Genomic DNA, 7021 nt, shown 5'->3' on the forward strand with positions numbered 1-7021 from the left:
GAGTTCCTAACTAATCAATGACCTTAATTCATCAAGCAATCTCAAAGGGGGAGCGAAAACCAAGCATTTCCCTACACTCGCATTAACATCTGCTCACCATGTGTATGTGACAAATAAAATTTGATTTGAAAACCCGCAGACACTCCGCCTTAGTGGAATGAGTGACACGTGGTCTAGAGCAGGGGTCTCCAGCAGGTCGATCGCCAGCCACCAGCAGCCCGCCTATGAGTAGCTCGCCAAACAATTCTGAAAGTACATGCAATTTTCACGTGTTGCAGTGTAAAAAACAATGTCATAAACAAAATCTACCAAGTATCAGACACTGCAAGCTTCCAGCTAATATCTAATCAACACGACATTGTCATTATTCCACCCCTGGGGGGAAAAAAGCCAATCCTAATAGAATATCTGCCCATCTGTGTGGTGTGTGCGTTTGTCTGTGTGTAGACCATTGATGCGATAACCGTCTTGTGGGTTGACAGAAATACCTTCCCCAAAACCTTCTCCATTAAACGTTAACTGCAAAGTAGGCTTACCTGGCAGAAGTATATCATGAGTAAGTACATAAATCGGAATATATTATTTGTTAATTTGCATACTTTGCCATGAAATGAGTAGCAGCAGTAAAGAATCACTGCTAGACCGGCACACTAGACGACATATTCCTCACTCACTAGATGTAATTAAAGGGGAAGTACACTGAAATCTTCCCAAACTAAAAATAAACGGGCTTCTGATGTGATTTAAGCATTGGCATGGACACAGGACATCCATTTTCCTTGTTTCTCTATGAACAATAGACATTGAGTGGAAAACAAAAAAAATCTAATATCAGGAAAAATAAAATGGAGAATTTTGAGGGGGGAGGAGATATAAAACTGAATTTGTGTGTGGGCCGGGGCTCTCAAAGCAGCTCTCATGCTAGAAAAGGTTGGAGACTCCTGGTCTAGTGGTACAAATAGTTGAAAGACAGAAGAATCAGTGACAAAAGTGTGAAGTCAAATCTTACTCAATTGATTCCTGTGTCAAGGGTACATTTTCAGCATCATGATTCAAATCCACCAACAAATTGCTTATTCAGACACCAAGATTTCTCTACACAAACCATTAACTTGGTTGCAACCACTTTTTACTGTGTGGTTAGACATCTCTTTGTAATGGATAGGCCACATTACAATTCCCCTTGTAGACATAAGTTTACATTTGGCAGAGCATGTAGGTGGTCTACGTGATAAGCAACCTTGTCTGAGACCTGAAGACTGAAGTTTGCTCCCTGAGCAAACAAGGGTCTCCCACACATAGGCATCTTCAGCGGGCCAACAGTCTTGGGGATACAAAAGTAAATCCGGTTTGATGCCCGGTCGGCCATCATGGTGAAAATGTCACGAGCATCGAGTCAGCATGATATCACTTTCCTTCTGTATAGAATGACCAACATTAGGGTTGGCAAAACACACAAAGCACCCTTTACACACACACACACTTCAAAAGGCCAATAAGGGGGAGGGATGGCACAAATATAGCCTCCTAGTTATTTCCCTGCTACAAGTATCCTGCTCTGTTATTGAGTTAGATGACGCAACTCTTTCCCATTCATTTGGAATTGTGGCCTGCAGATTTGTGCTCAATCTACAAAACAGGTGGTGTGGAATCCCTTAAGGTATGGAAACTGCTGGCAAACTTACACTCTGGGATGAACTACTGGCAAACTTACACTCTGGGATGAACTACTGGCAAACTTACACTCTGGGATGAACTACTGGCAAACTTACACTCTGGGATGAACTACTGGCAAACTTACACTCTGGGATGAACTACTGGCAAACTTACACTCTGGGATGAACTACTGGCAAACTTACACTCTGGGATGAACTACTGGCAAACTTACACTCTGGGATGAACTACTGGCAAACTTACACTCTGGGATGAACTACTGGCAAACTTACACTCTGGGATGAACTACTGGCAAACTTACACTCTGGGATGAACTACTGGCAAACTTACACTCTGGGATGAACTACTGGCAAACTTACACTCTGGGATGAACTACTGGCAAACTTACACTCTGGGATGAACTACTGGCAAACTTACACTCTGGGATGAACTACTGGCAAACTTACACTCTGGGATGAACTACTGGCAAACTTACACTCTGGGATGAACTACTGGCAAACTTACACTCTGGGATGAACTACTGGCAAACTTACACTCTGGGATGAACTACTGGCAAACTTACACTCTGGGATGAACTACTGGCAAACTTACACTCTGGGATGAACTACTGGCAAACTTACACTCTGGGATGAACTACTGGCAAACTTACACTCTGGGATGAACTACTGGCAAACTTACACTCTGGGATGAACTACTGGCAAACTTACACTCTGGGATGAACTACTGGCAATGCTTTAATCCTTGGGTATTAGAGGTTTTGAGTGCCTTTATCAGAGATCTAGTGTCACAAACTCTGGGCTTTCCCCATTCTAGCCCACATCAGTCAGCTATCTGGAGTATGGCCTCTGGTCTACCACAAAGCCAATACTCGCCTCGCTCCTCCTTCCTCAGCCCTGGCTGCCTCTGTAACCTAAGAAACTAACCTGCTTCAAGAGTCGTTCTCACCAACAACAATACCAGCCTACACATCAAAGGCCATTACATATGGTATGAAATATCTGAGCTTTACCAGCACAGTAACTCCACGGGTTTATCAAATAAAGGACCTAGTTGTTCTGTTTCACAACATTTCCCCGTTTGTACCAGATGAACATAACTCAGGTCTCAAGTGTTTTCCTCAAACTTCAGCCAGAGTAAGGTTTAGGCTACAAAACCTGTGTCCCAAAATCAAACAACACGATCACCTAAGTAGGCTAATGAACAGCTCAGGGCATCGACAAGCACTGGGTTCTGGTTGTGTGAAAGGATTTCAGACACCTCAAGAACAAGAGTAGCCTATGTGTGCTGAGCATCAGTGTTGTTGGTGATGGTGAGTGTGTCTTCCCCCCAGGGCAGCATCTGAAACACTACCAGGCAGGCAGCACCCCATGGCCAAGAGCCAACACACAAGAAAGTGCAAAGATAAGAGGGGGCCTCATGCAAAACTCAGTTTTGGTAAACTTGTCACTGTGGGGAATGTAATCATGAATAGGCTATATGATAGCTATATAAGCCTTGGAGAAAAAAAAAAAGAGTATACTATAACCTACTTAGAATCACATAATCAGGATGTTTTTGAGGGACATGGCTAGTTTAAGGAGTACATTAACACAAGCATTACTAGTGAAGAGTAGTATGATCTTGTTGGTACAGAAAATCATGCTGCAGCAGACGTTGAACATTTGTCTGACAGTTCTCTGCATGTCCCATTCGCTGCGGAAATCTGCTTCCTCCCTAAAATCGAAGTTCCATAATGGGCCCCACTGACGACCCCCCCCCCCCCAATACTTAGGCCTTCCCGGGCGGCTAATCTAAATTATTTTTGCGGATTTCGACGGAATCCCCAGAGTGCAGGTTTTACCATAACAACAAAAGCTTTATGTCATCCCATAAATTATTGTTCAGTTCGTGCGTTTGGGATGGGTGAGAAACCGGTTGTGAATTAGCTGTCGAATACACACGACTTCTCCACTTGTCTGTTAGTATAGAACACAAAGAGAGTCAGGCCCTGATAAAGTTAGCGATAACGGCTAGAACAATGGTGTAAGAGTTGCTCTCCTTGCGTATTAAATTAAATGTGCATGATGGAAAAACGATAATAAAATGTGTTGAACCGTGCGTAAAGAATGTACATTGCTTATGTTCATGTTCAGGGGTTCAACGCGAGAGAAGAGGGTGGGGGGAAAGGAATTTACTGCCAAATGCGAAATAAACAGAGTGGAAAATGTTGAGGAGCACATAACTGGGAATTGAGATAAATGAGATCGTACGTCTATTATAAAATACATGTAAAATATAAAAACAGCCTATTTGACCCAGAAAATAGAGGCATGCATGCGTGCCTTTCTGGGCGCAACTTTCCTCTACACCACAAAGTTTTCCTCTAAATATTTAACCACATTTCGAACCGTCTAAAACATTTCGTTTGTTATTCCAGAAAATATTGACACAGAAATGCCAGTAGTATCACTACAATGATTTAGCCGTTCGAACTGGCATGTTAGGTTACTTTTAAACTTGACAATGTTGTCCAAAGTGAACAAAGAAGTATTTTCCTACAAGGCTGCAAGTAGCTAGCTTACTGCCCAACTGCTGCATGCTCGCTCCCATGGCCCAGGCCGGACAAAAATTCAAGACCCCGTTTTCTCCGGCAGTACTACTCACACAACTCATAATTATCATTATTCGCTAAAGTTGCACAATGCCCCCGCAAAACATATGTCGGTCAGTATCATAATATCGTTCACAAATATACAGTGTGTGATGTGGTGTATTTACCTTTCAGTAACCTCTTTAATTATGTAGCATCCAACAGGGGGGGAAAAAGAACGCTTGTAGAGAGAAAAACAAAGTTGGGGATAGATTCCCTCTCTGTGCTCCGGACTGTAAATGAAGAGCGAACGACGATATCGTGTTCTCCCAAACCCTTATTGGTTCGTTATACAGTCCACGTCACGAAAATGAAACAATGTTTCCAAATAGCTTCATAACTCTTGTGATATCTCAATCGATTATTTTAGTTGCTACAATTGTAACCATTTTATCTTCCGAGTAGACATGTTAACAGCCTCCACATTGTCGGTTCCAAAAGAGTATCCCTCCGCGGCTTACGAGGATCGTAAAACACCAGTGGTGTCCGATTTCAAACGCCCTACAACTAAAAACTGCCGTTTTCAATAAACATCCAGTAACACATCGATATGGAGATAAACTAAAATACTGTACAGCATCAGTGTTATTGTCGTTGCATTAAAATGACATATTTTTAAAATCGCAAACCATGAGAACTACGTCAATTTGCGGAGGGAGACTGCGGAAAACCGAATAGTGGCAGACCAGAAACAGTGTGAGATGGAACGATAATACAGCAGACGCACAACCAATGGTATGCCACGAGAATCTGATTGACAGTAAGAAAGTCCAAATATATATCGACATTGTTCGTTGGGCCTGCCTCCAATGTTACCCCATCATGGACCCGCTATGGTCCGTGTTATGGACAGCATTTCATTTTAATAATGTGTTTAACTGCAATAACAGTGCATGATGCAGTTATTGGTAAAGGCTGAACTTGAAAACCATTGCAAAATATGTATCCTCATATTAGGTACATCAACAAGCCGTACATATATCCTATTTGCACAGGGCCTATACAATTCAGTCACACATTCTGTAAAAACAACAACAAAACATGAATATAGGCTACTAAGATAATGCGTGAAGGTTAGTAGTATCCTAATCCATTTAGCCTATTACAGACCTAATGTGATCTACCAGCCCACCCTATCTTTCAATAAAAGAGTATTGCAGATTTAAGCACATAGCCAGTATCTGTTAATAATAACCTAGCCTACCAGTATTAACATTTATTTTACACAAAATAATCAGAGGAGGCAGATCAGGGGTCAGGATTTCTGCTTGTGTGTGTGTGTGTGTGTGTGTGTGTGTGTGTGTGTGTGTGTGTGTGTGTGTGTGTGTGTGTGTGTGTGTGTGTGTGTGTGTGTGTGTGTGTGTGTGTGTGTACGTGTACGTGTGTACGTGTTTGTGTGTGTGTCACTCCAAAGGCAGCATTGGACAAATGGCTCCACCTCAGTGGTGTGAAAGTGTGGTTAAAGAGGGGGTTTAAAAGTACAGGACGCAGCAGCATTTGCTTTTTATATTGATCCTTTGTAAGAACAGCTTGTGAGCTAAGAAGTTTTCCTCTAAGTATGTAACATATTTTTCTGTCTTATATAAGGTTCACCAGGAGAGAATAGTGCACAGTGTTTTTTTCTGCAACCGAATCTGGACCTGAAACAGAGGACTAACCATCCCTGGTGGCCCTAGCGTATGACTCAATATACATTGGGAGGTGAAGAATTAGTGGACAAGACCAAAACAAGAATGTATAGCGTGGGGGTAGGGAAGCAACATATGCCATGTGTTATAGAGAGAGGGCAAGGAGTGCATATAACAGGAAAATGTGTTATTACTGTTCTATTACACTGTGATTAGTTAGTATAGACAGACACCTTTTCTCCATTTGGGATGAGGATGATACATTTGTTTGACTGACAACATTCAGATTATTTTATTTGAAGTGCGTCTCATTTCCTATTTCTTAGGTTTTTGGACCCCGTTTGTATCGTAGAGACTTGTGTCACTATAAGCCCACTATGGTAAGCCCACTAATGGTGTTAGCCGTTGGCTTAAATCCAAAATCCCTGTCAACATTATTTGTGTCCATCAATAGTATAATGAAATGGAAGTTTGGATGATTGTAGCGTTCCCTCCACAGGGGCAAGTAGTCTGTTATGAATTGTCTGAATGAACCAAGGCTTCATCAGTTGAGGGGGGTCGGGCACTGAGTAACAGCTGGGTCTGACATGAAGTGTGTATTGTATAAAGGAGTGTGTGTGTGTGTGTGTGTGTGTGTGTGTGTGTGTGTGTGTGTGTGTGTGTGTGTATGTGTGTGTATGTGTGTGTGTGTGTGTGTGTGTGTGTGTGTGTGTGTGTGTGTGTGTGTGTGTGTGTGTGTGTGTGTGTGTGTGTGTGTGTGTGTGTGTGTGTGTGTGTGTGTGTGTGTGTGTAAAGGGCAAAAGAGCGCCTGGTTTTCCCCAATGGTTTTGTAGAGGGAGTGGCAAGTAATACAGACTCTGGCCCTGGTTCTCGTGAGACAGGTATTTCAGTGGTAAAATAAACAAGCACAACATGTGTCTGTGGCTCATGTTAGTTTTTGTGTGTTTGTGTATGTGTGTGTGTGTGTGTGTGTTTATGTGTTTTAAAAGAAAAAAAATATTCAGTGGTATTGAGTTGAGCTACATCTGCCCCAGCCTTCACAAGAATACAGAGCCCACCACATGTGTGGCTTCACAAACCAAGGGTGAGA

The 7021-nt window shown here is 42.4% G+C and overlaps 1 protein-coding gene across 5 annotated transcripts in view; it reads right to left on the reverse strand.

Moving 5' to 3' along the window:
* Positions 1 to 5008, reverse strand: part of LOC129824342 (transcription factor E2-alpha-like) — a 43062-nt gene extending 38054 nt beyond the window's left edge. For 3 of the 5 annotated variants that reach the window (XM_055883921.1, XM_055883919.1, XM_055883918.1), the window contains exon 1: positions 4432 to 5008. The gene's annotated coding sequence lies outside the window, so the exon portion shown is untranslated. The remainder of the gene's footprint in view (positions 1 to 4431) is intronic. The other 2 variants (XM_055883922.1, XM_055883920.1) reach the window with 1 other exon arrangement.
* Positions 5009 to 7021: the final 2013 nt, after the last annotated feature.

This window comes from Salvelinus fontinalis, chromosome 26, assembly GCF_029448725.1.
Source record: "Salvelinus fontinalis isolate EN_2023a chromosome 26, ASM2944872v1, whole genome shotgun sequence".
NCBI classification, from domain to species: domain Eukaryota; kingdom Metazoa; phylum Chordata; class Actinopteri; order Salmoniformes; family Salmonidae; genus Salvelinus; species Salvelinus fontinalis.